Source organism: Pristiophorus japonicus, chromosome 1 (genome assembly GCF_044704955.1).
Source record: "Pristiophorus japonicus isolate sPriJap1 chromosome 1, sPriJap1.hap1, whole genome shotgun sequence".
Lineage (NCBI taxonomy): Eukaryota > Metazoa > Chordata > Chondrichthyes > Pristiophoridae > Pristiophorus > Pristiophorus japonicus.
The window spans coordinates 398591976-398618627 of record NC_091977.1 but is presented as its reverse complement, the minus strand read 5'-3'; the positions used below and the strand labels follow the sequence as shown (position 1 = coordinate 398618627).

Below are 26652 nucleotides of genomic sequence, written 5' to 3'. Positions count from 1 at the left end.
CATTGGTGAGGCCACACCTGGAGTATTGTGTACAGTTTTGGTCTCCTAACCTGAGGAAGGACATTCTTGCTATTGAGGGAGTGCAGCGAAGGTTCACCAGACTGATTCCCGGGATGGCGGGACTGACCTATCAAGAAAGACTGGATCAACTGGGCTTGTATTCACTGGAGTTCAGAAGAATGAGAGGGGACCTCATAGAAACATATAAAATTCTGACGGGGTTAGACAGGTTAGATGCAGGAAGAATGTTCCCAATGTTGGGGAAGTCCAGAACCAGGGGTCACAGTCTAAGGATAAGGGGTAAGCCATTTAGGACCGAGATGCGGAGGAACTTCTTCACCCAGAGAGTGGTGAACCTGTGGAATTCTCTACCACAGAAAGTTGTTGAGGCCAATTCACTAAATATATTCAAAAAGGAGTTGGATGAGGTCCTTACTGCTAGGGGGATCAAGGGGTATGGCGAGAAAGCAGGAATGGGGTACTGAAGTTGAATGTTCAGCCATGAACTCATTGAATGGCGGTGCAGGCTAGAAGGGCCGAATGGCCTACTCCTGCACCTATTTTCTATGTTTCTATGTAACATGTCGACCTCGGGTGAAGATAGGATTGGGCTTGACAGGATGAATTCCAGTCTGTCAGTACAATAACTTGCATTTATATAGCACCTTTTTAATGTATCTATATCCTATTATTCACATCAAATATGAATCCTTAGATTTCTTTCCTCTTCCTGCCATATCAATTTTTTAATTCAGTAAATTTTGGCATAAAGAATGGAATAAAGCTTAAAAAAAGTTGTTTTTCAATGACTTTGTCTTTTAAAGAATAACTCTAGGGTTAGTTTATGCCTGGATGATTGTCATGTAGTTGGTTCAAAAACAATAAAAGCTGAGCTGTTTTATAAGAACATAAGAACATAAGAAATAGGAGCAGGAGTAGGCCATGCGGCCCCACGAACCTACTCTGCCAGCAAACCTGAGGACTGGCAGAATTTTGTAATGTAGCAGAGGAGGACAAAGGGTTTAATTAGGAGAGGGAAAATAGAGTATGAGAGGAAGCTTGCTGGGAACATAAAAACTGACTACAATAGCTTCCATAGATATGTGAAGAGAAGAAGATTAGTGAAAACAAACGTAGGTCCCTTGCAGTCAGATTCAGGTGAAATTATAATGGGGAACAAAGAAATGGCGGACCAGTTAAACAAATACTTTGATTCTATCTTCACGAAGGAAGACACAAAACCTTCCGGAAATACTAGGGGATTGAGCATCTAGTGAGAAGGAGGAACTGAAAAAAATCCTTATTGGGCGGGAAATTGATGGGATTGAAGGCCGATAAATCCTCGGGGCCTGAGTTTGCATCCCAGAGTATTTAAGCAAGTAGTCCTAGAAATAGTGGATGCATTGGTGATCATTTTCCAATAGTCTATCGACTCTGGACTGGAGGGTAGATAATGTAACACCACTTTTTAAGAAAGGAGGGAGAGAGAAAACGGGTAATTATAGACCAGTTAGCCTGATATCAGTAATGGGGAAAATGTTGGAATCAATTATTAAAGATGAAATAGCAGCACATTTGGAAAGCAGTGACGGGATCGGTCCAAGTCAGCATGGATTTATGAAGGGGAAATCTTGCTTGACAAATCTTCTAGAATTTTTTGAGGATGTAACAAGTAGAGTGGACATGGAAAACATAGAAAATAGGTGCAGGAGTAGGCCATTCGGCCCTTCTAGCCTGCACCGCCATTCAATGAGTTCATGGCTGAACATGCAACTTCAGTACCCCATTCCTGCTTTCTCGTCATACCCCTTGATCCCCCGAGTAGTAAGGACTTCATCTAACTCCTTTTTGAATATATTTAGTGAATTGGCCTCAACAACTTTCTGTGGTAGAGAATTCCACAAGTTCACCACTCTCTGGACAAGGGAGAACCAGTGGATGTGGTGTATTTGGACTTTCAAAAGGCTTTTGACAAGTTCCCACAAGAGATTAGTGTGCAAAATTAAAGCACATGGTAATGTACTGATGTGGATAGAGAATTGGTTGGCAGACAGGAAGCAGAGTCGGGATAAACGGGTCCTTTTCAGAATGGCAGGCAGTGACTAGTGGGGTGCCGCAGGGCTCAGTGCTGGGACCCCAGCTATTTACAATATACATTAATGATTTGGATGAGGGAATTGAGTGTAATATCTCCAAGTTTGCAGAGGACACTAAAAGGCTGCAGGGTGACTTGGACAGGTTAGGTGAGTGGCAGATGCAGTATAATGTGGATAAATGTGAGGTTATCCACTTTGGTGTCAAAAACACGAAGGCAGAATATTATCTGAATGGTGGCAGATTAGGAAAAGGAGAGGTGCAACAAGAACTGAGTGTCATGGTACATCAGTCATTGAAAGTTGGCATGCAGGTACAGCAGGTGGTGAAGAAGGCAAATGGTATGTTGGCCTTTATAGCTAGGGGATTTGAGTATAGGAGCAGGGAAATCTTGCTGCAGTTGTACAGGGCCTTTGTGAGGCTTCACCTGGAATATTGTATTCAGTTTTGGTCGTCTAATCTGAGGAAGGACGTTCTTGCTATTGAGGGAGTGCAGCGAAGGTTCACCAGACTGATTCCCGGGATGGCAGGACTGACATATGAGGAGAGACTGGATAGACTGGGCCTGTATTCACTGGAGTTTAGAAGGATGAGAGGGGATCTCATAGAAATATATAAAATTCTGCCGGAACTGGACAGGTTAGATGCAGGAAGAATGTTCCCAATGTTGGGGAAGTCCAGAACCAGGGGACATAGTCTAAGGATAAGGGGTAAGCCATTTCGGACTGAGATGAGGAGAAACTTCTTCACTCAGAGTTGTTAACCTGTGGAATTCCCCCTACCGCAGAGTTGTTGATGCCAGTTCATTGGATATATTCAAGAGGGAGTTAGATATGGCCTTTATGGCTAAAGGGATCAAGAGGTATGGAGAGAAAGCAGGAAAGGGGTACTGAGGTAAATGATCAGCCATGATCTTATTAAATGGTGGTGCAGGCTTGAAGGGCCGAATGGCCTACTCCTGCACCTATTTTCTATGTTTCTATCTTTATACGATCCTGGCTGATCCGATCATGGACTCCGGTCCACTTCCCTGCCCGCTCCCCATAATTCCTTAATCCCTTATCGGTTAAGAAGTTGTCTATCTCTGTCAAATTTATTCAAGGTCCCGGCTTCCACAGCTCTCTGACGCAGGGAATTCCACAGATTTACAACCCTCAGAAGAAATTTCTCCTCATCTCAGTTTTAAATGGGCGGCCCCTTATTCTAAGATTATGCCCCCTTGTTCTAGTCTCCTCTATCAGTGGAAACATCCTCTCTGCATCCATCTTGTCAAGCCCCCTCATAATTTTATACGTTTCGATAAGATCACCTCTCATTCTTCTGAATTCCACTGAGTAGAGGCCCAACCTCAATCTTTCCTCCGAAGTTAACTCGTGTCCGGAATCAACCTAATGAACCTTCTCTGAACTGCCTCCAAAGCAAGTATATCCATTCATAAATATGGAAACCAAAACTGTACACAGTATTCCAGGTGTGGCTTCACCAATATCCTGTATAACTGTAACAAAACTTCTCTGCTTTTATACTGCATCCCCTTTGCAATAAAGGTCAAGCTTCCATTGGTCTTCCTGATCACTTGTAGTACCTGCATACTAACCTTTTGTGTTTCATGCACAAGTACCCCCAGATCCTGCTGTACTGCAGCACTTTGCAATTTTTCTCCATTTATATAATAACTTGCTCTTTGATTTTTTTTCTGCCAAAGTGCATGACCTCACACTTTCCACCATTATACTCCATCTGCCAAATTTTTGCCCACTCACTTAGCCTGTCTATGTCCTTTTGCAGATTTATTGTGTCCTCCTCATGCATTGCTTTTCCTCCCATCTTTGTATCATCAGCAAACTTGGCTACGTTACACTCGGTCCCTTCTTCCAAGTCGTTAATACAGATTGTAAATAGTTGGGATCCCAGCACTGATCCCTGCGGCACCCCACGAGTTACTGATTGCCAACCCAAGAATGAACCATTTATCCCGACTCTGTTTTCTGTTAGTTAGCCAATCCTCTATCCATGCTAATATATTACCCCCAACTCTGTGAACTTTTATCTTGTGCAGTAACCTTTTATGTGGCACCTTGTCAAATGCCTTCAGGAAGTCCAAATCCACCACATCCACCACATCCACTGGTTCCTCTTTATCTACCCTGTTCATTATATCCTCAAAGAATTCTAGCAAATTTGTCAAACATGACTTCCCCTTCATAAATCCATGCTGACCCAGCCTGACTGAATTTTGCTTTTTCAAATGTCCTGCTACTGCTTCTTAAATAATGGACTCCAACATTTTGCCAACCACAGATGTTAGGCTAACTGGTCTATAGTTTCCTGCTTTTTGTCTGCCACCTTTTTTAAATAGAGGCGTTACATTTGCAGTTTTCCAATCTGCTGGGACCTCCCCAGAATCCAGGGAATTTTGGTAAATTACAACCAATGCATTTACTATCCCTGCCGCTACTTCTCTTAAGACCCAGGGATGCAAGCCGTCAGGTCCAGGGGATTTATCCGCCTTTAGTCCCATTATCTTACTGAGTACCACCTCCTTAGTGATTGTGATTGTGTTCAGTTCCTCCCCTCCTATAGCCCTTTGTCTATCCACTGTTGGGATATTGTTTGTTATAGTTTGTATATTCAGTTCTGCAGTTTCCACCATGATGAGTTCTCAGTCACAGCAATGCATTGCTGCCTAGGTTGGGTGCTTCCACATACAGAGAGCCACTCCGTTTCTAAAAGTCAGCTACAGAACTTTGTGATGGGGTCTGTAATCAGGTCATCCACTAGTCATCATGGGCAGGAAAGGTGTGAAGCAATGCCATAACTAAGGGGAAACTGGGGGAAATCATTTTTATTGTTGATGCATTGCCATTTATAGCTCTGAATGTTATATTCAGCTAAGTAATGTACTGGGGTAAGGCAATCCAAAATGTTATCATTATTTTGAGCATTCATTTACTTCCTATGCATAGGCCTGTTGTCTTGGTCATTCCTTCCCTTATCTTCATCCCTCTGACTGAACCGCTCATGTCATTATTTACTGCACTTCACATTCAGCTATCCAGGCAGCACAGTATTTCCTCATCGCTAGTGTGTTGTATATGGTGTGACGTCTCAAGTTCAGAAAATTGAAAATGATGAAAATATACAATAGATCCGCCAGCATCTGAAAACAGAAAAGAGGGATTAATATTTTGATTGGAATACCTGACATGGTAATCTGCCTTTTTTCTCTTGAGATGCTGTAGTTGTGTATTGCCAACATTTCCTACTGATGTTTTTTTCTATAACTGCTGTTCATTATTGCATTACAGTATCTTTGTTTTTATGTAGTGCCCTTCATGTAGAAAAACATCTGATTACTGAAAGTGGATTAATGAATCCAGCAATACAGTGATGTGATGTCCTTCTTCCTAGAGAGTTTTATGGACTGATTCTCCTGGTATCATCTAACCTTTTCCTTTACATAACATAGGAACAGGAGTAGGCCATTCAGCCCCTCGAGCCTGTGCCACCATTCGGAAGATCATCGCAGATCTGCTATCTAACTCCATATACATACCTTTGACCCATTTCCCTTAATACCTTTGGTTAACAAAAAGCTATCAATCTCCGATTTAAAATTATCATTTGATCTAGCATCCATTGCCGTTTGCGGAAAAGAGTCCAAACTTCTACCATCCTTTGTATGTAGAAGTGTTTCCTAATTTCACTCCTGAAAGATCTGGCTCTAATTTTTAGACTATGTCCCCTAGTTCTATAAATCCCTAACCAGCGGAAATAGTTTCTCTCTGTCTACCCTATCTGTTTCTCTTAATATTCTGAAAATTTTGATCAGATCACCCCTTAACTGTCTAAATTCTAGGAAATACAACCCTAGTTTGTGTAATCTCTCCTTGTAACTTAACCCTTGAAGTCCGGATATCATTCTGGTAAACCTATGCTGCACTCCCTCCAAGACCAGTATATCCTTCCTAAGATGTGGTGCCCAGAACTGCTCATGGTACTCCAGGTGTGGTCTAACCAGAGTTTTGTATAGCTGCAACATAGCTTCTACCCCTTTGTACACTAGTCCTCTAGATATAAAGGCCAGCATTCCATTAGCGTTTTTGATTATTTTCTGTCCCTGTTCATGACATTTTAATGATCTATGTACCTGAACTCCCAAGTCTCTTTGGACGTCCACTGTTTCTAGCTTTTCACCATTTATTCTATCCTTTCTAGGTCCAAAGAGGTTGACCTCACATTTGCTTGTATTGAAATCCATTTGCCACAGTTTTGCCCATTCACTTAATCTATCCATATCCTTCTGTACTTTTTATGCTTTCATCTACAATGCTGCCTCTCTTTGTGTCATCGGCACATGTGGATATATGACTTTCTATGCCATCATTTAAGTTAATAAATATTGTGAATAGATGAGGCCCCAACACAGATCCCTACAGGACACCACTAGTCACATCCTGCCAATTTGAGTACCTAGCCATTATCCATGCTCTTTCTCTCCTGCCGCTCAGCCAATTTCCTAACCAGGTCAATAATTTGCCCTCCATTCTGTGGGATTCTACCTTGGGATAACAATCTCTTATGTGGGACTTTAGCAAATGCCTTCTGGAAGTCCATATAAATAACATCCCTAGACATTCCTCTGTCCACTACTTTAGTCACCTTAATTCAATCAGGTTGGTCAGGCATGACCTATCCATTACAAATCCATGCTGGCTCTCTGATCAACTGAAAAATGTTGAGGTGTTCAGTCACCCTATCCTTAATTATAGACTCGAGCACTTTTCCCACAAGTCATGTTAGGCTAACTGGTCTATAATTCCCTGGTTTCCCCCACTCACCATTCTTTAAAAAGTGGAGTGACGTGCACAATTTTCCCATCTAAAGGGACAGTTCCTGAAACATAAGCTTGAAACCATTATGATGCAGCATTCCAATTTGTGTGCTCATTAAATAAAAAAAGAATCTGCATTCAAAAAGCACCTTTCATCACATCCAGGGTGTTTTACAATCAATTGATTATTTTTTGAATTGCAGCCACTGTTTGTAGGGGAAAAACAACAGCTAATGTGCATGCAGCAAAGTCTCTCAAACAGGAAGTTAACAAATACCCAGATAATCTCTCTTTGATGATTGTGGTTGAAGGAGGAATGTTGGCCAGGAGAACCTCTTGTTCTTCAGTTTGTGCCATGGGATCTTTGATATCCACCTGATCCAGGAAGTGGGGCCATAGTTTAGCATCCCAACCAAAAGGTGACACCACTGCTAATTACCACTTCCTCAGTACGGCACTGAAGTGATGGCCGAGATTATGTCCATAGTGGGAACTGATTCCATGACCATCTGATCAAGAGACGAGCATGATCCCATCTGAAATGACCTGACACAGACAGTACTATTTACAATCTACATTAACGAATTGGAAGAAGGGACTGACTGTAACGTAGCCAAGTTTGCTGACGATACAAAGATGGGAGGAAAAACACTGTGAGGAGGACACAAAAAATCTGCAAAAGGACATAGGCAGGCTAAGCGGGCAAAAATTTGGCAGATGGAGTATAATGTTGGAAAGTGTGAGGTCATGCACTTTGGCAGAAAAAAATAAAAGAGCAAGTTATTATTTAAATGGAGAAAGATTGCAAAGTGCTGCAGTACAGCGGGACCTGGGGGTACTTGTGCATGAAACAAAAAAGGATGGTATGCAGGTACAGCAAGTGATCAGGAAGGCCAATAGTATCTTGGCCTTTATTGCCAAGGGGATGGAGTATAAAAGCAGAGAAGTCTTGCTACAGCTATATGGTGAGGCCACACCTGGAATACTGCATGCAGTTTTGGCTTCCATATTTACGAAAGGATATACTTGCTTTGGAGGCAGTTCAGAGAAGATTCACTAGGTTGATTCCGGGGATGAGGGAGTTGACTTATGAGGAAAGGTTGGGTAGGTTGTGCCTCTACTCATTGGAATTCAGAAGAATGAGAGGTAATCTTAACGAAACGTATAAGATTATGAGGGGGCTTGACAAGGTGGATGCAGAGAGGATGTTTCCACTGACAGGGGAGACTAGAACTAGAGGACATGATCTTAGAATAAAGGGCCACCCATCTAAAACTGAGATGAGGAGGAATTTCTTCTCTGAGGGTTGCAAATCTGTGGTGTAAATCTGTGGAATTTGCTGCCTTGGAGAGCTGTGGAAGCTGGGACATTGAATAAATTTAAGACAGAAATAGGCAGTTTCTTAAACGATAAGGGGTTATGGGGAGTGGGCGGGGAAGTGGAGCTGAGTCCATGATCAGATCAGCCATGATCTTATTGAATGGCAGAGCAGGCTCGAGGAGCCGCATGGCCTACTCCTGTTCCTATTTCTTATGTTCTTATGTATGTTCTTATGGACTTGATTTCTGCAGTGGACTTTAGGCTATATTGTACTTTTGCTATATATGAGGAGATCCTTTGTATTGAGATTACTGTTTAGTATGGAGCTTATTTTCATGTTTTTTTTGTTTGTGAAAGGTTGCCCATATTCTGGTGTGTATATGCCACTTTGTCTGTCTAAATAAATTTAATTCATCTTTATTATACCTCTGACTTCCATTGTTTAATCATTCATCATTTGCCTGATAGCCAGTGTCAGTAAAGGTAAGTTTTCAGGTAGTCTGAGCCATCCCTTTGTTTTCTACCCATGCACTCTATCAGACTATTCAGTAATAAGAAAAAGCATGTTTGCTTTTTTATGCTTCTTACATTTGCTTTGTTTAATTAATAAGTGAAACACTAGTGCAGAATTGTACCTACGTTTAACCACTATTTTTATAAAACATTGGGGGGGAGAAATTGGCCAGCCTTGCGCACGTTTTTTTTGCGATATTTCGCCTTTTTTACCGATAAAGGGTACTCACCTAAATTGGCCAAAGTGAATGACAGGCGGTTTTGAAATAGCGCTGAAAAGCAGATCGACGATTTGTAACACCAAAAAAAATGCGACTGCTTCGAATTGGCCATTCGACAAACCCGTACGAAAAAAAAAACGCCCAAGAAAAGCCTGCGCTGAAGACCCAGCTGTAGAAATGTAGAAAATAGGTGCAGGAGTAGGCCATTCGGCCCTTTGAGCCTGCACCACCATTCAATATGATCATGGCTGATCATGCAACTTCAGTACCCCATTCCTGCTTTCTCTCCATACCCCTTGATCCCTTTAGCCGTAAGGGCCACATCTAACTCCCTTTTGAATATATCTAACAAACTGGCCTCAACAACTTTCTGTGGTAGAGAATTCCACAGGTTCAGAATTCTCTGAGTGAAGAAGTTTCTCCTCCTCTCGGTCCTAAATGGCTTACCCCTTACCCTTAGACTGTGACCCCTGGTTCTGGACTTCCCCAACATCAGGAACATTCTTCCTGCATCTAACCTGTCCAATCCCGTCAGAATTTTATTTATTTCCATGAGTTCCCCTCTCATTCATCTAAATTCCAGTGAATATAAGCCTAGTTGACCCAGTATTTCTTCATATGTCAGTCCTGCCATCCCTGGAATCAGTTTGGTGAACCTTCGCTGCACTTCCTCAATAGCAAGAATGTCCTTCTTCAGATTAGGAGACCAAAACTGTACACAATATTCAAGGTATGGCCTCACGAAGGTACAACTGCAGTAATATCTCCCTGCTCCTATACTCAAATCCCCTCGCTATGAAAGCCAGCATACCATTTGTTTTCTTTGCTGCCTGCTGTACCTGCATGCCTACCTTCTATGACTGATGCATCATGACACTCAGGTCTCTTTGCACCTCTCCATTTACTAATCTGTCACCATTCAGATAATCTGCCTTCCTGTTTTTGCCACCAAAGTGGATAACCTCACACTTATCCACATTATACTGCATCTGCCATGCATTTGCCCATTCACCTAACCTGTCCAAGTCCCCCTGCAGCCTCCTAGCATCCTCCTTGCATCTCACACTGCCACCCAGCTTAGTGTCATCTGCAAACTTGGAGATAGTACATTCAATTCCTTCGTCTAAATCATTAATGTATGTTGTAAATAGCTGGGGTCCCAGTACTGAACCCTGCGGCACCCCACTAGTCACTGCCTGCCATTCTGAAAAGGACCCGTTTATTCCGACTCTCTGCTTCCTATCTGCCAACCAGTTCGCTATCCACGTCAATACATTACCCCAATACCACCAATCTCTTGTGTGGGACCTTGTCAAAAGCCTTTTGAAAGTCCATATACACCACATCCACTGGTTCTCCCTTATCCACTCTACTAGTTACATCCTCAAAAAATTCGAAGATTTGTCAAGCATGATTTCCCTTTCATAAATCCATGCTGATTTAGACCGATCCTGTCACTGCTTTCCAAATGTGCTGCTATTATATCTTTAATAATTGATTCCAGCATTTTCCTCACCACCGATGTCAGGCTAACCAGTCTATAATTCCCTGTTTTCTCTCTCCCTCCTTTTTTAAAAAGTGGGATTACATTAGCTACCCTCCAATCCATAGGAACTGAACCAGAGTCCGTGGAATGTTGGAAAATGACCACCAATGCATCTATTATTTCGAGGGCCACCTCCTTAAGTACTCTGGGATGCAGACTATCAGGCCCTGGGGATTTATTGGCCTTCAGTCCCTTCAATTTCCCTAACACCATTTCCTGACTAATAAGGATTTCCCTCAGTTCCCCCTTCTTGCTAGACCCACGGTCCCCTAGTATTTTCGGGAGGTTATTCGTGTCTTCCTTAGTGAAAACAGAACCAAAGTATTTGTTCAAATGGTCTGCCATTTCCTTGTTCCCCATTATCAATTCACCTGATTCTCACTGCAAGGGACCGACATTAGTCTTCACTAATCTTTTTCTCTTCACATATCTATAGAAGCTTTTGCACTCAGTTTTTATGTTCCCTGCAAGCTTACTCTCATACTCTATTTTCCCCTTCCTAATTAAACCCTTTGTCCTCTGCTGAATTCTAAATTTCTCCCAGTCCTCAGGTTTGCTGCTTTTTCTGGCCAATTTATATGCCTCTTCCTTGGATTTAACACTTTCCCTAATTCCCCTTGTTAGCCACGGTTGAGCCATCTTCCCTTTTTTATTCTTACGCCACACAGGAATGTACAATTGTTGTAGTTCATCCATGTGATATTTAAATGTCTGCCATTGCCTATCCACCGTCAACCCTTTAAGTATCATTCTCCAGTCTATCCTAGCCAATTCACGTCTCACACCGTCAAAGTTTGCTTTCTTTAAGTTCAGGACCCTAGTCTCTGAATTAACTGTGTCACTCTTCATTTTAATGAAGAATTCTACCATCTTATGGTCACTCTTCCCCAAGGGGCCCCGCACGACCAGATTGCTAATTAATCCTCTCTCGTTACACAAAACCCAGTCTAGGATGGCCAGCCCTCTAGATGGTTCCTCGACATATTGGTCTAGAAAACCATCCTTTATACACTCCAGGAAATCCTCCTCCACAATTTTGCTATCAGTTTGGTTAGCCCAATCAATATGTAGATTGAAGTCACCCATGATAACTGCTGTACCCTTATTGCATGCGTCCCTACAGTAGATATGAAGACCTACAAAAAAGGTAAGTTGAAGTTTCTATTCATTCCTTTTCAGCGATTCATTAATTAAGTGTATAGTGAATGTTTTCTGATTTAAAAAAAAAAAAAAAAAAATTTTGCAATTTTTTTTGTTTTCTCTCCTCTCCCAGGGCCTGTATTTTTGGCGGTGATTGGCCTCGGGCTAAAGTTGGCGAGGACTGTGGTTTCCACCGCGAATCCTCTTGCAACGTCGGTTTTTACTGTCGGGTGCATTTTTTTGATGATTTTACCCCCTTAAAAAATGGCGAAGTTTTTAATGGTATTTTTTCCAAAAAATGACGGAAAAAAACGCTATCGCCATAACTGAATTTTTAGTCCTCAGTGTTGCATATCAGAGAAAAAATTGATAGTCCACAGTTTCTCTGAAATGAACACATTTGTCCACCTTCAAGGATTAATCTTGGAGAGGTACCAGCACATGAAGTTTGATACAATTGCTATTTCAAAACTCCATAGTCAATGTTCTGTTGTCGAATGTATAGATATTGCTTTAGCAAGCCATGCTCATTACAAGTTGTTGCAATTCTATTGTGTTGGTAATATTAAAAGCTGATCAGCACTTACACAAAGCTAAACATATCCAGGAGAAATGACATTTGTATCCTGGCTTGTTTAGCTTGTTTGGCACAGGATTGGACAAGGCAATCATGAGAATGACTGAATCCAGGTAAATTGTAGCAATATTTTCTGAATTTACCAATAAGTCAAGCCAAATCCTGATTGATTTTGATCAGTGAAGTACCACATGGTGCAGTCTTTCCAACAAGGGCACAGATACCAGATCGAGTGGACAGTTTAGCATTATTGCTTAGATTTTACTGCTATAAAGTTTACCAAGTAATTGAAATGGAATTTATCACTAGGATTTTGGCAACAGCAACTTGCATTTATATAAACATAAAGAAACAAGATGCGTTACATATAGGCTAGAAAGAGCGAGATTAGGAGGAGTGACTCAAAACTTGGTCAAAAGATGGATCTTGAGGTTTTAAAACAATGAGAGCGAGGTTTAAGAGTAAAATGGGGTGAGAGGCCAGAGAAAGATTTCTAGATGAGGTATTGAATATAAGGATTTGGGGACTGGGTCAATGAAGGTGGGGATGATGATCTAACAGGACTTACTGCAGAACAGGATCTGTGTGGCAGAGGTTCAGATAAGTTAGAGCTTATGGAGGGTGAAGGATGGATTGCTAACAAGGAGAGTGTTAGAATAGTCGTGTCGGAAAGTGTAAGGTTTACAGCTGAGGAGGGGCTAAATGGGGGGTGGAGATGGGCACTGTTGCAGAGGTGGAAGTAAGCAGTCTTAATATTTTATAGGATTTGAGGCTAAAAGGTCAGCTCGGGGTTGAACAGGACACCAAAATTAGGAATGGTTTGGTGCAGCCTGAAAGTGGCCAAGGAGGGGGATAGAATCAGTGACAAGTGAGCGGAGTTTGTGGCAAGGGTTGTAAAAATTGCTTTGGGCTTTACGCTGGAGGAAATTGTGGTTCATCAAAGACTTGATGTCAGACAAACTCCTGGAAAATATAGAGGCAGTTGAGGAGACGAGAGAAGCATATTGATGGATGATGCAGCTGGATGGGCCTCACTCAACATTAACATTGCTATCTGGCGTTGTTTGGATGCCTGCAGTTCTGTGATGTCTGTTTGTTCCGCTGTCCAGAAAACACTTTTGAATAAACTTTTCTTGCTGTGAAGGGGAAATCCTCCACCCTCCTCTTATAAAATCTAGTGCTTGGAGCCAGTTAGGAATGCAGGAAATGAGAGCCAGAGATGGCTTACAATTGAAATGCGCAAAAGCCACAATACAACATTAACTAACTATCTGCTTTGCAAGTTCACCTTGTACTAATTTTCAATATCTTCTAGCAGTGGAGAATACAGATTCACCATCTACCCAATTTCCAATACAAACTTATGCAACATACTTTATGTATCTTTTGGTAAAACATTTGAAATTCAGGGCTTTTATTTGTAACCCCTGTTCAAACTTGAACAATTGTATAGTCCATCCAGTAGTTGCTACCTGCTATGTGAACAATCATTATTTTTGAACTCTTGGAGTAAAATGAAAGCAGCAGCAATAACTATTTAGAATACAACATTGGCATTGTTTTAAAGTATCATTTTTCACACAGCTGATATAAGTTTTAAAAAAAATACTGATTTAAAGGTACTGATAATGTTTCTTTCAAGAAGAATTACCTCTGACCAGGCCTTTAAATGTTTCATACAAAAAACACCAAATTCTGGTTAATTGTACTGTCATAAAAATTATTTCCATGGAGGTTTATATTCTTAGCATTTTCAATAGAAAATTTACTAAGTGGAGAAGGAATGGGACCTACAACAAGTCATGGCTTGCTCTGTGGAAAGCCTATCTTGTTGATCATAAATTCCAGAAGTTCCACCAGCTATGCATGTTGGGAATTGCCACTTGCCAGTGTGAGTCTCTTCAGCTAATAGTGATTGGGCTTAGAACATGTATGAATGGCTAGGCACAGGCCTCTTGCACAATAACAAAGCATTATTATAATCACTTCAAACACACACACACACAACCTAACATATAAGACTTTTTCATAATTTTGTTGTAACTATTAAAATGTATTTCCATTGCCCATTGACGTCTGGGCCGCTTCCCATGGAAGCGATGCTCATTGTAATTTAAGAAGGGCAATAAAAAAGACCTTGGTAATTATAGGCCTGTGCATTTGATGCCCATTGCAGAAAAGCTGTTGAAAAATGGTATATTGGATTTGATTTATTGCTATCTGAAGAGTTAAGTGGTTATTTGGAATTTCTAGCATTGCTTTAGGAAAAGTAGATCCTGGGCATGGAGAATCGGCTCCACAGGTTAGGGCTGTTTACTTTGGAGGAATACTGGCTTAGAGGGGATATGATTGAGGATTTAAATGAAGGGATTAGACTCTATCCAGTTGATAGGCTATTTAAGATGGTAGGACTGGAGGGTATATCTGGTAAAACTTTTAGGCAGAGAATTGGGTTATATAGGAAATTGCAACAGAGAGTAGTGGTGAACGATTGTTTTTCGGACTAGAGGAAGGTGGTGTTCCCCAGGGGTCGTTTCTAGGACCACTGCTTTTTTTTATGCATATTAATGGCTTGGATGTGCTGTACAGGGCACAATTTCAAAATTTGCAAATGGCACAAAACTTGGAAGTATAGTGAACAGTGAGGAGGATAGTGATAGACTTCAAGAGGACAAAGGCAGGCTGGTGGAATGTGTGGACACGTAGCAGTTTAAATTTAACACAGAAAAGTGCAAAGTGATAAATTTTGGTCGAAAGAATGAGGAGAGGAAATATAAACTAAAGGGTACAATCCTAAAGGGGTACATGAACAGAGATCCCCAGGGGTATATGTGTACAAATCGTTGAAGGTGGCAGGGCAGGTTGAGAAAACAATTAAAAAAGCTTACCGGATCCTGGGCTTCATGAATAGAGGTACAGTTGAGCGTCCTGAATCCAGCAACCTCGGGACCGAGGCCGAGCTGGTTTTCGTGTTTTTCTGGACTTGGGGTATTTCCAGATTTCGGAACGCCAGAAGCACGTCCCGAATCCGAAAATGCTTGGCCCAGATGCGATATTTCTGGTTTTTGGACGTCACCTTGTGGTTCTTTTCCTCGCAGGCCTTGTAGTCCTTGCTTCTTCGCAACACATGGTCAGCCTCCCTCTCTTGTTTTTGCAACGCAGTACTCTGTAACTGTACTCAATGTGAGCTTCCTGGCCTGTATCTTTTGCTATTATCATCAAATTTGAAAAGGAATGTACAGTACTCTTGCGCGCGGGAGGGGACTTGCGCATGGGAACTTGGTTGATTCTGGCTAAGGGGACTTGTGTGCTGTGCAGAGTTTGATTCTGGCCGAAGGGCCTTGTGTGCTGTGCAGAGTTTGATTCTGGCCAAAGGGACTTGTGTGCTGTGCAGAGTTGCTGCTGACCCGGGAGCAGTGGTGTGGTGACTGAAGACCTGGCCTGCAACAGGTAAGATTGGCATTTTTATTCTTGCAATTTTTGTCACTGTACAGGAGTTGGATTTCATTTTTTGACTTTTCACTGGGCCCAGCTGGCGGCATGAACGGTATTACAGAGTGTCTGGATTTCGGAACGTTTTACAGATTCCGGACGACTCTTCCACCAATTGTCCTGGAGTCCGGAACTCCGGATTTTGGACACTCAAACTGTAGAAGAGTACAAAAGCATGGAACTTATGATGTACCTGTATAAAATACTGGTTCGGCCTCAACTGCCGTATTGTGTCCAATTCTGGGCACCGCACTTTAGGAAGGATGTGAAGGCTTTAGAGAGGGTACAGAAAAGATTTACAAGAATGGCTCCAGGGATGATGGACTTTAGTTACAGGGATAGACTGGAGAAACTGGGGTTGTTCTCCTTAGAGCAGAGAAGAGTGAGAGGAGATTTGATGAAGGTGTTCAAAATCATGGATCTGGACTGAGTAGATAGAGAGAAACTGTTCCCATTGGCAGAAGGGTCGAGAACCAGAGGACAGAGATTTAAGGTGATTGGCAAAAGAACCAAAGGGGACATAAGAAGAAACTTTTTTATGTAGCGAGTGGTTAGGATCTGGAATGCACTGCCTGAAAGAGTAGTGGAGGCAGACTCGATCACAGCTTTCAAAAGGGAGCTGCACAAGTACCTGAAGGAAAAACATTTGTAGGGCAACAGGGAAGGGGTGGGAGAGTGGGACTAGCTGAAGTGCTCATGCAGAGAGCTGGCACAAACTCGACAGGCTGAATGGCCTTCCTTGCTGTAACCATTCTAAGATTTTGCGTACTTTCTGGAACAGACTATAAAAACATGCAGTGGGTATGGAATCACCACAGTCTTTTAAAATGGAACTTAAAAGTTCCCGAGAAGAGAACATTTCTCTTTGTTGACGGTAAGTTGCTAGTTAGCTGTAACTATGAGGAATTAAAGATTTCTATGGTCTCCTAGAGTCGTGCTTGATTATCTTTGGAAGTCAGGGAAGAATTTCCCAGAGATTTTCCTGAATTGGCTGCAGGGTTTTAGCAGTTTTCCTTTTGCCTGTTCCACGAGATTCCAGGGTTAGGAAGTATGTAGTATAAGTGATTGCAACATTGTTTGGATGGGGCAGGTTTTTTGGATCTGATCTTTTCCTTGTCCCATTTTCATATTTTTTGTCTGTTCAGTGGTAAATGCTCATTTTGATGAAGAAATCGAGAGGAGGGGCCCAGAAAATTTTCGGAACAATTTGTTTATTCTTCTTTCCTTAATTTGCTTATGCTTTGTTTTCATAGTACCTCTTTGAACTTTATCTACCCAATGCCCTCATGGTTGATTTGTACATTCCTACTTCAGTTGTGATTATGGTTTAAATTTTGTGTTCATACTTAAAAAAAAATGTTCCATATATAAAGGTGTAATATGCAACACATACTGCAAGAGGTGTGATTTTTTTGTGTGTGTGATATAAATTTTGAGGTCTTTTTTGCTGGTCTTCAAAGAGGAATTGCCCAAGTTTCTCCAGTCTTTGCTTTTAATTCATTCCTCTGCCACATTGGCCAGAATTTTAATTTGGGGGTTCTGAATTGGAGCAGGAGGAAGGTGGGTGGGGGGGGGGGGGGGGGGTGGGGGGTCGGAGGCCTTATTTGGGGGGGGGGCAGAATCGGAGGCCTCGGCGGGGCGGGGTGAGCGGTCCGGCCGTGGGGGATTGGTGAGGTAGGGACACTGGATCCAGCAGGTTAAGTGGAAAGGCAATTACCTCCTGGATCCAGCAGTCCTCGCCTTACTTTAGCTGGTGGACTCCTTGAGGCCTAGGAAACCTGAACAGCCAGAGTTTAACTTGCGCTGTGATTATTTGTGCAAATATCTTTTGTGGCCTTCTGGGCATGCATGCTGTATATCGGAACCAAGCATGCACAGTATCTAACGATGCCATAGTTGCGGCTTGCACCGCGACGCTTCAATCGACTTCATGCAGAGGTCAAGCGATCCATTGGTGGTCGGGTGAAGAGAGAGGATTGAAAAGGGGTTAATTGAAAGGCGGTTGTGGTGGGGGGGGGTGCGGGAGGAGGGAGAGACAGAGAAGGAATGGGAGAGAGATAGAGAGAGGAGAACGGGGGGTGGGGGAAGAGAGAAATCGGAGGGGAGAGCGAAAGCGGAGATTGGGGGGGGTGACAGGAGATCGAGAGGGAGGAGATTGGGAAGAGGAAGAGAGAATTTATAATGGGGAACAAAGAAATGGCAGACCAATTGAACAAATACTTTGGTTCTGTCTTCACGAAGGAAGACACAAATAACCTTCCGGAAATATGAGGGGACCAAGGGTCTAGTGAGAAGGAAGAACTGAGGGAAATCCTTATTAGGTGGGAAATTGTGTTAGGGAAATTGATGGGATGTGAAGGCCAATAAATCCCCGGGACCTGATAGTCTGCATCCCAGAGTACTTAAGGAAGTGGCACTCGAAATAGTGGATGCATTGGTGATCATTTTCCAGCAATCTATCGACTCTGGATCAGTTCCTATGGACTGGAGGGTTGCTAATGTAACACCACTTTTTTTAAAAAGGAGGGAGAGAGAAAACCGGTAATTATAGACCGGTTAGCCTGACATCAGTAGTGGGGAAAGTGTTGGAATCAATTATTAAAGATGAAATAATAGCGCATTTGGAAAGCAGTGACAGGATCAGTCCAAGTCAGCATGGATTTATGAAGGGGAAATCATGCTTGACAAATCTTCTGGAATTTTTTGAGGATGTAACTAGTAGAGTGGACAAAGGAGAACCAGTGGATGTGGTGTATTTGAACTTTCAAAAGGCTTTTGTCAAGGTCCCACACAAGAGATTGGTGTGCAAAATTAAAGCACATGGTATTGGGGGTAATGTACTGATGTGGATAGAGAACTGGTTGGCAGACAGGAAGCAGAGAGTTGGGATAAACGGGTCCTTTTCAGAATGGCAGGCAGTGACTAGTGGGGTGCTGCAGGGCTCAGTGCTGGGACCCCAGCTATTTACAAGATACATTAATGATTTAGATGAAGGAATTGAGTGTAATATCTCCAAGTTTGCAGATGACACTAAGCTGGGTGGTGGTGTGAGCTGAGGGGAGGACGCTGAGGCTGCAGGGTGACTTGGACAGGTTAGGTGAGTAGGCAAATACATGGCAGATGCAGTTTAATGTGGATCAATGTGAGGTTATCCACTTTGGTGTCAAAAGCACACTGGCAGAATATTATCTGAATGGTGGCAGATTAGGAAAAGAGGAGGTGCAACGTTACCTGGGCGTCATGGTACATCAGTCATTGAAAGTTGGCATGCAGATACAGCAGGTGGTGAAGAAGGCAAATGGTATGTTGGCCTTCATAGCTAGGGGATTTGAGTATAGGAGCAGGGAGGTCTTACTGCAGTTGTACAGGGCCTTGGTGAGGCCTCACCTGGAATATTGTGTTCAGTTTTGGTCTCCTAATCTGAGGAAGGATGTTCTTGCTATTGAGGGAGTGCAGCGAAAGTTCACCAGACTGATTCCCGGGATGGCAGGACTGACATGAGGAGAGACTGGATCGATCAGGCCGTTTAGGACTGAGATGAGGAGAAACTTCTTCACTCAGAGTTGTTAACCTGTGGAATTCCCTGCTGCAGAGAGCTGTTGATTGGATATATTCAAGAGGGAGTTAGATATGTCCCTTACGGCTGAAGGGATCAAGGGGTATGGAGAGAAAGCAGGAAAGGGGTACTGAGGTGAATGATCAGCCATGATCTTATTGAATGGTGGTGCAGGCTCAAAGGGCCGAATGGCCTACTCCTGCACCTATTTTCTATGTTTCTATGTTTCTATGAAAGGTCATCGACCTGAAACGTTAACTCTGTTTCTCTCTCCACAGATGCTGCCTGACCCGCTGAGTATTTCCAGCATTTTTTGTTATTTCAGATTTCCAGCATCCGCGGTTATTATGCTTTGTATTTGGACAACATTGTCCACCAACACCTTGATTTTAAAATTCTCATCCTCATGTTAAAATCCCTCCATGACCTTACCCTTCCTGTCTGAACTCGGCAGTGTGAGTGCTGTTAACCGCAATGTTGAGCTCTGGAGCTGGCTGTCACAGTGAATGGATCATATTACACATTGCAAAGTACTTAATTCCTCAGTACTTAATTACACATTCCAGACAAACTGCTGGGTGCATCTTGTCCTCCAAGGGGACCAATCAGAACTTTGGTGTTAGAAATAATTACAGCCTTAAATTTGTAATTGAGAACACCATGAGGCACAGCAGCCTCATTGTAATATTTAAATGAACAACCTGCTTCCTGGCAGCGGGTTGGCTGCCCTCCACATCCCGCCCCCCCCCCCCCCCCACTGTCCTGCCTCTGTTCAAACCCGAAGTTTCCAAATCCCTCCATAGCCTTGTCCCTCCCTATCTCTGTAATCTCCTTCAGCCTCTCAACCCCGCCGCCCCCCCCCCCCCCGGCCGAGATATCCGCGTTCCTCAAATTCTGCCCTCTTTAGCATCCCTGATTATAATCGCTCAACCGTCACTGGCTGTGCTTTCAGTTACCTAGGCCCTAAGCTCTTCAACTCCCTCCCGAAATCTCTCCACCTCTCTAACTCTCTTCTCCTTTTAAGACGCTCCTTAAATCATACTCCTTTGATCTGCCGTAATTTCTTTTTGTGTGGCTCGGTCAAACTTTTGTCTTATAACACTCCTGTGAAGCGCCTTGGGACGTTTTACTACATTAAAGGTGTTCTATAAATACAAGTAGTTGTTGTTGAAGTTACGGGTCGGGGTCAGGATTCAGTTTTTTAAATCTTTAACCTCCCACTGACTTCAACCCATCCATTTTTTGGGCGTAAAATTGCCCATCGGCTCAGTCTTGTGGCTCTTCTCTGCATTGACTCCAGGGTTCCTGCCTTTCTAGTGAAGGGAGTACTGAAGGTAAATTCCCATGGGATGTACATGAAAACTAAAGGAGAAATTTACATTATTTTTCTTTTTTTTTTATAATCCTTCTCAAAATTTTCTTCCATATATCTCCTGTGCTTATATTATGTCTGAGTACATCAATGCTGTTCTTGCTTTGCTTTAATTTTTTGTAAAGTAATGAAGGTTTTCAGTTTGAACACAAAATTGATCCAAAACTCTATAATCTGAACTACAGAATCAAGGGATGTGCAATACTGGCAGTCGTGTATAAGATCATGACTGAAGTAGCAAGCCAACAGCATACAGATCTCTATGTTTATGCTAGTTGCATCTCAACATCCTGCATCAATCCAAAAGGTCAGTACAGAATACCAGCAAGCTAGTGTCGCCTATCATTTCTCTTGCTCGTGGAACTATCCTCCGATCTCCCCTCTCTCTTTCTCCAACCCCCCCCCCCCACCACTCCAATCTGTCAATGATTGATATGCTGTCCCTTTACAGAAGCAGTTCATAAATAATTTAAATATGGAGCTATCCCTTGCCTTCTCATTATATTTATTCAATTTTCCCCAAAAATTATCTGGTTGTCTCTTGAACCTATGTATACTATTGGTTTCTATAGTATTCCCTGGCAACTTACTCTTTTTGTTTATTATCCTTTGTGTTAACTAGATCTAGCTGAGATTTCCTATCTACTTCCAACTCTTTAATGATGTACTCTAGTTTTGAAACTTTCATCAGTATGAGCAATTTGTTCTGAACTTTATCAATTCCAACACAATTTAGAATCTTTTATTGAGGCATCTTGAAGTCCTTTCTCAACAAGAATATACTGTTCTTGTAATGTAGATTCTTAAAGCCTGTTGGAATCTTTCTTAAGGTACAGCAATCAGTATTTCAGATGCGGTCTAAACATGCTGCATACAAAACAATATCGCCTCTTGATTTATACTATATCCTGGTGCTTCATTCATATTTGCTCCATTCACACCTTCACTGCCATCAAACCATTATCCACACTTTCCTCACTTCTAGATGCTATTTTCTTCAGTGCCCTACTCACCAGCCACCTGGCTTCCATTCTCAACACACTGCAACTTGTCCAAAGCTTTGCTTCCTGTTGTGCACCAAGTCCGCCTATCACCCATCAGCCTTACCTTTGCTGACCTCCACTGGTTCCCTGCCTCGCAACACAGTGAATTTAAAATCCTCATCTACAAATCTCTCACTTCACTTTACCTCTGCAACCTCCTCCAGCCTTCTGTAAATGCAGTAGCAATTTGCACAAAGCAAGATCCCACGAACGTTAATGAGACAAATGACCAGTTAAACTTTTTCTTTGATGACGTTGGTTGAGGGATAAATGTTAACCAGAACACCGGGTGAACTTCCCTGTTCTTTGAAAAGTGCTGTGGGATATTTTACATCCACCTAAGCAGGTCCTTGGTTTAACATCTCATCTGAAAGAAAACACCTCTAATAATGCAGTACTTCCTCAGTGCACTGAAGATAATGTGCTCAAGTCCTGGGCTGTGACTTAAACCCACAACCTTCTGACACGGAGAAGAGCGTGCTACTTTCTGAGCTAAGGCTAATGACATAGCTGTCCTTGTTATTCATCTCTCGCTGCATGCTGTTTTTTCACCAATTCTTTTTTTTTTAAATCAAAGTATATCATAGCTTTGAGCACTGAATTGGGTACAATAATTTTAGACATTTCTGACGTTTCTGGTCACGATAATGGATTTATTGCTGCCAAAATACTATTTTGGTTCTTTACACTTAATTGCACAACTTCAATGCTCTTGTCTCTAGCTTATTCTTGATTTGTTTCTCATTGATATTGAAGGAATGTTGCAACACTGCATCTTATACACTGAAAATTACAGTGAATAATGCAATTTCCCCAAAAGTGTGAGGGAGAGGCCATTATGTCTTTAAATGCTGATTTTACTCTCACTTGATTGACTTCTGTCTCAACCTGTAAAATTACAATTTGAATTTCTTGTTCTTTCACAAATTTTAATATATTTCTGATCATTCTAAATGGGCAGTAATAGTGCTAAACTCCTACATTCTTTAAATAGTATATTATGCCTCATTTATACTGCAGCTCCTGGGCTCTGACCAGCAGCTGCAGTATCGGTTTCAGTCAGGCACTACCCCATTTATATCACATGACTGGAATTCCAATTCTCAGCCCAGTAGAGTTCTTAACATGCATGATTCCACATGTGCAGAATTGTTCTTCCAGCAGTTAAAATTTAAATGTGTAGAAAGGTCAGGCAGCCAATTTAAATATTTAAATTATTCCAGGTAAATTGAAGTGTCCAGGAGGTTCAAGAGACTCCTTGTGTACTTTTAAATCCCTGTTTGCCACCGTGCAGGAGTTGCACATCAAGCCCAAGTAATGCAAGCCTGTCCCTCCAAGATGTCCATTTGATATTGTATACTTGTATTTTCAAAAAGCTTTTGTCAAGGTGCCACACAATAGGCTATATTTTAAGATAGAGCCCTGTGGGATTGGCAAGATACTGAGATGTATGCAAGTTAATGAAAACATTCATTTAAGTATCATATGTGACATGCAAGGCTCTATGGTATTTCCCTAAGTGGCCCAAAAAGACTAAAGTTTGGATTAAATCTGATTTTAGTGTTGGATGAGGGAGAAGTGCTGGCCAAAACATTGGCGGGACTCCCGGCTCTGAATACTGCTATATGAGATCCTAAAATGCATCAGAATGAGGCAAACAGCGACTCAGTTTAATATTCTACTAAAGAGCAATTTCCTCAGTACAGCTTTAGAATGTTTGCATAGTTTTTGTGCTCAAGTCCTGAAGTAGGACTTGAACTCAACGTTCTAACTTAATAGTTAAGGGTGTTGCCAAGCTGATACCTGAGAGCTAATTTTTCGACTTTGTGTTGTGATATCAGTGTTACACTACGTACAATTCCCTGACCATTTTGGAAAATTGTACAATGCGCAGTTTGGTTTCTGTTATATGCTGCCGGAGAGTGAGGCTCCCCACATGCAGTGCAAAGTCAGAAAATGACCCTGAAGTGTTTCAAAGTGCTATGTGAAGGCAAAGTGAGCACATGGTTTGGATTTTGAGGTGGGTATGGCAGCGTACTCTCAAGAGTACGCCATTATACTGCCTTTGAAATCCACTGCAAGTTCACATGAACTAAATCCTAAACTTGCGGTGTGTCAATGTGTATGATGTCAATGTCAATGCTCCGCTATCAAAAAACAAAAAGCCACAGTATAAGGGGATACCCAAAATGAAAAAAGGCTTTTTAAAAAAAAAATTAAATGACCTAAAAGCTTTAATGAGAAGCAATCTTGGTGTATGATAAAGCTGCGGGTTTTAAAAAAAATAACGTTTACATTTTATAACTTTCTACACAGTTACCAGTATTTGTTTGGAAGTGGGAATTATGAGTAATGAATTAGATTCCCACAATAAAAGCTAAATCTGTAATGTTTTTTAAAGGCTGGCAGTAATGAAGTAATGTAGTAATTTAAATGAATGACTATCTGTTTTCTGATTGGAGGACTAGGCCCACATGATCCCAGGTATGCTTCCGCACAGGTTGCGTCCATGGGATCCGTGGGTCATTATGCTGCCCTCCTACTCGCAGCATCAGAGTGCAAGTTTACGCAGGAGGGTTGCCATCAGGTAGGTGCGTATTCTTTTCTAAGGTCAGCGGCATACTCCGGAGATATACTGCCGACTGCAATTTTTGGCCAAATGTCTCCACAGGGAGGAAGTGAAAACTGGTGCAAAATTTATCACGGAGTGCTCTTGTATGCCACTTAGTGATGAGCTCAAGCAGTACAGGTAGCCTGGAGGTAGACTGCCCTGGTGAGACTAGAAAAGTGAGTAAACTCCAGGGTGGTTTTATTAGAATGTAATGCCATTCCTCAAGAAAACTGATTTAATCCTTTACTTTCTGAAAAATGAAAGTGTCTGCCTATAATACCTGTTATGTAATGATGTGTGTATCGTCCCAGTACCTTAAATATAATGTAAGTACTATGCCACACCACAGAGGGCGCTGCGGTGGGAAACCCTGGTAGTACCTGTAACAAGGACTATATAAGGCTGACCACCACACCTGGGAGGCACTCTGGAGCTGAACTATAAAGGACGAAGGTCACAGCAGTTAGACTTACACCAGACCGTGTGGAGTCTGATTTGTGTGCTACATACACCACATTGGCAATGAGGAAGCGGATGAACTCCACGCAACCATGGCTACTCTGGGCTCGCTAAAGGATTTTACCGTGGGCAATGATTGGGAGACCTTTACGGAAAGGCTCGAGTACTACTTCACAGCAAATGATCTGACGGAGGACACATACGCAATGAGAGAGAAGCGTAAGGCGATATTGCTCTCCAGTTGTGGAGATGAGGTTTACTGTCTCGTCAGGGATTTGCTGGCACCTGGGAGTGCCAGGGACAAGTCATACGAGGAGCTGACTGAACTCATTCATGACCAGTTGAAACCGAAGGAGAGCATCCTCACGGCCAGATACAAATTTTACTGTTACTGCAGACCTGAGGGCCAGGATGTCACCAAATATGCTGCGGACCTCAGGAGACTCGCGGCGCCGTGTGATTTTGGGGCACACCTTGACTAGGCTTTGCGGGACGTTTTCGTTATGGGGATTGGCCACGAGGGCCTCCTTCACAAGCTGTTAGCCACGGAACCCACAGTCACTCTGACGAAGGCCATCGCCATCAGCCGGGCATATATGACCTCGACTTGCAGCACCAAGCAAATGATCCACACAATCTCGAACCCGGCAGGCACTGTCCACAGGATAGCGCCCACCACGGACAAAACTGCAGAACGTGGCTCTGCCCGGGGCAGGGAGCACGGACCGTGGGATCCTGGAGCTCAGAGTCCGCCGAGGGGGGCCAATCAAGCAGCACCATGCTGGCGTTGTGGAGGAAGCCATGGGGCTCACCGGTGCAGGTTTGCGGAGTACACGTGCAATACCTGCCACGTTAAAGGCCACCTTCAGCATATGTGTAAAAGAAATCAGACTCACCATGTGGCTGAGGAGATGGGGGATGATCCACTGTTCAGCGAGGTGCAGGTAGAAGAAGATGAGGTGCTTGGACTGTATACGTGCACCGACGATTTGCCCCCAGTGATAAGGGAAGTAAAAATCAACGGAGTCCCAGTGAGTATGGAAGTGGACACGGGCTCGGGTCCGTTGTTGATGAGTCGGAGAACTTTTGATAAACTGTGGATTAACCCAGCTGCACGACCCAAGCTGGTCCCGGTCACGGTGAAGCTGCGTACCTACACCAGGGAACTGATACCTGTTCTTGGCAGAGCGATGGTGCAGGTATCCCAAGGGGACGAGACGCACGCTTTACCTTTGTGGGTCATTGCAGGCGATGGGCCGATGCTCCTCGGCCGGAGGTGGATGGGGACGGTCCGTGGGAGCTGGGAAGACTTCATTCCTCCACAGGCTGCTGCTCCCTGGGGTACTGCCGTGCCCCGGGTCCCCAGAGAGCAGCGCCGACCGAGCTGGAGCTGCAGCCTCAATCCACCCACAGGCAAGTCCCAGGCCCAGACCTCACACACAGATCCTGCAGCCTCAGCCCCCACAGGCAAGCAGCCCTGCAGAGAGGGGCCTAGTGGGGGGGGTTGAGCCGGCGGGGCGCTACGGGCGGGGTGCTGAGGGATCCAGGGGCCGGCGGTTCGGAAGAGCCCCGCAGAGGAAGAGGCCGTTGGGTGGGCCCCGCCGAGGAGCTGGTAGCGTTGGGCGGCCATGGCAGCCGCAGGGGAGGCCGCGGGGGACGCGGCAAGTGCGGCCGCTGGAGAGGCCACGACGGCCGCAGGAAAGGCGGCAAGTCAGGTGGCAGCGGAGGCTGCGACGGCGGAGGGCATTCGGAGCGACGGAGAAGAAGATGGCGACGGCATCGTGTCGGAGCTGCAGAGCATCGAAGATGGCGGCGCCCAAGGAGAAGCCTCGTGGAATCCTCCTGCATCAAAGATGGCGCCTTAAAGAGGAAAT

The 26652-nt window shown here is 43.3% G+C and overlaps 1 protein-coding gene and 1 long non-coding RNA gene across 5 annotated transcripts in view; one reads left to right on the top strand and one right to left on the bottom strand.

The window, feature by feature from the left end:
- The window catches only part of sgk3 (serum/glucocorticoid regulated kinase family member 3), a 174674-nt gene that overhangs the window by 4749 nt on the left and 143273 nt on the right, over positions 1-26652 (top strand). The window lies entirely within an intron of this gene.
- On the bottom strand, positions 4922-26529 carry LOC139259752 (uncharacterized). The gene is made up of 2 exons (XR_011592651.1): positions 25675-26529; positions 4922-5254 (listed from the first exon to the last, which is right to left on the bottom strand). It is a non-coding gene; the product is annotated as an uncharacterized lncRNA (long non-coding RNA).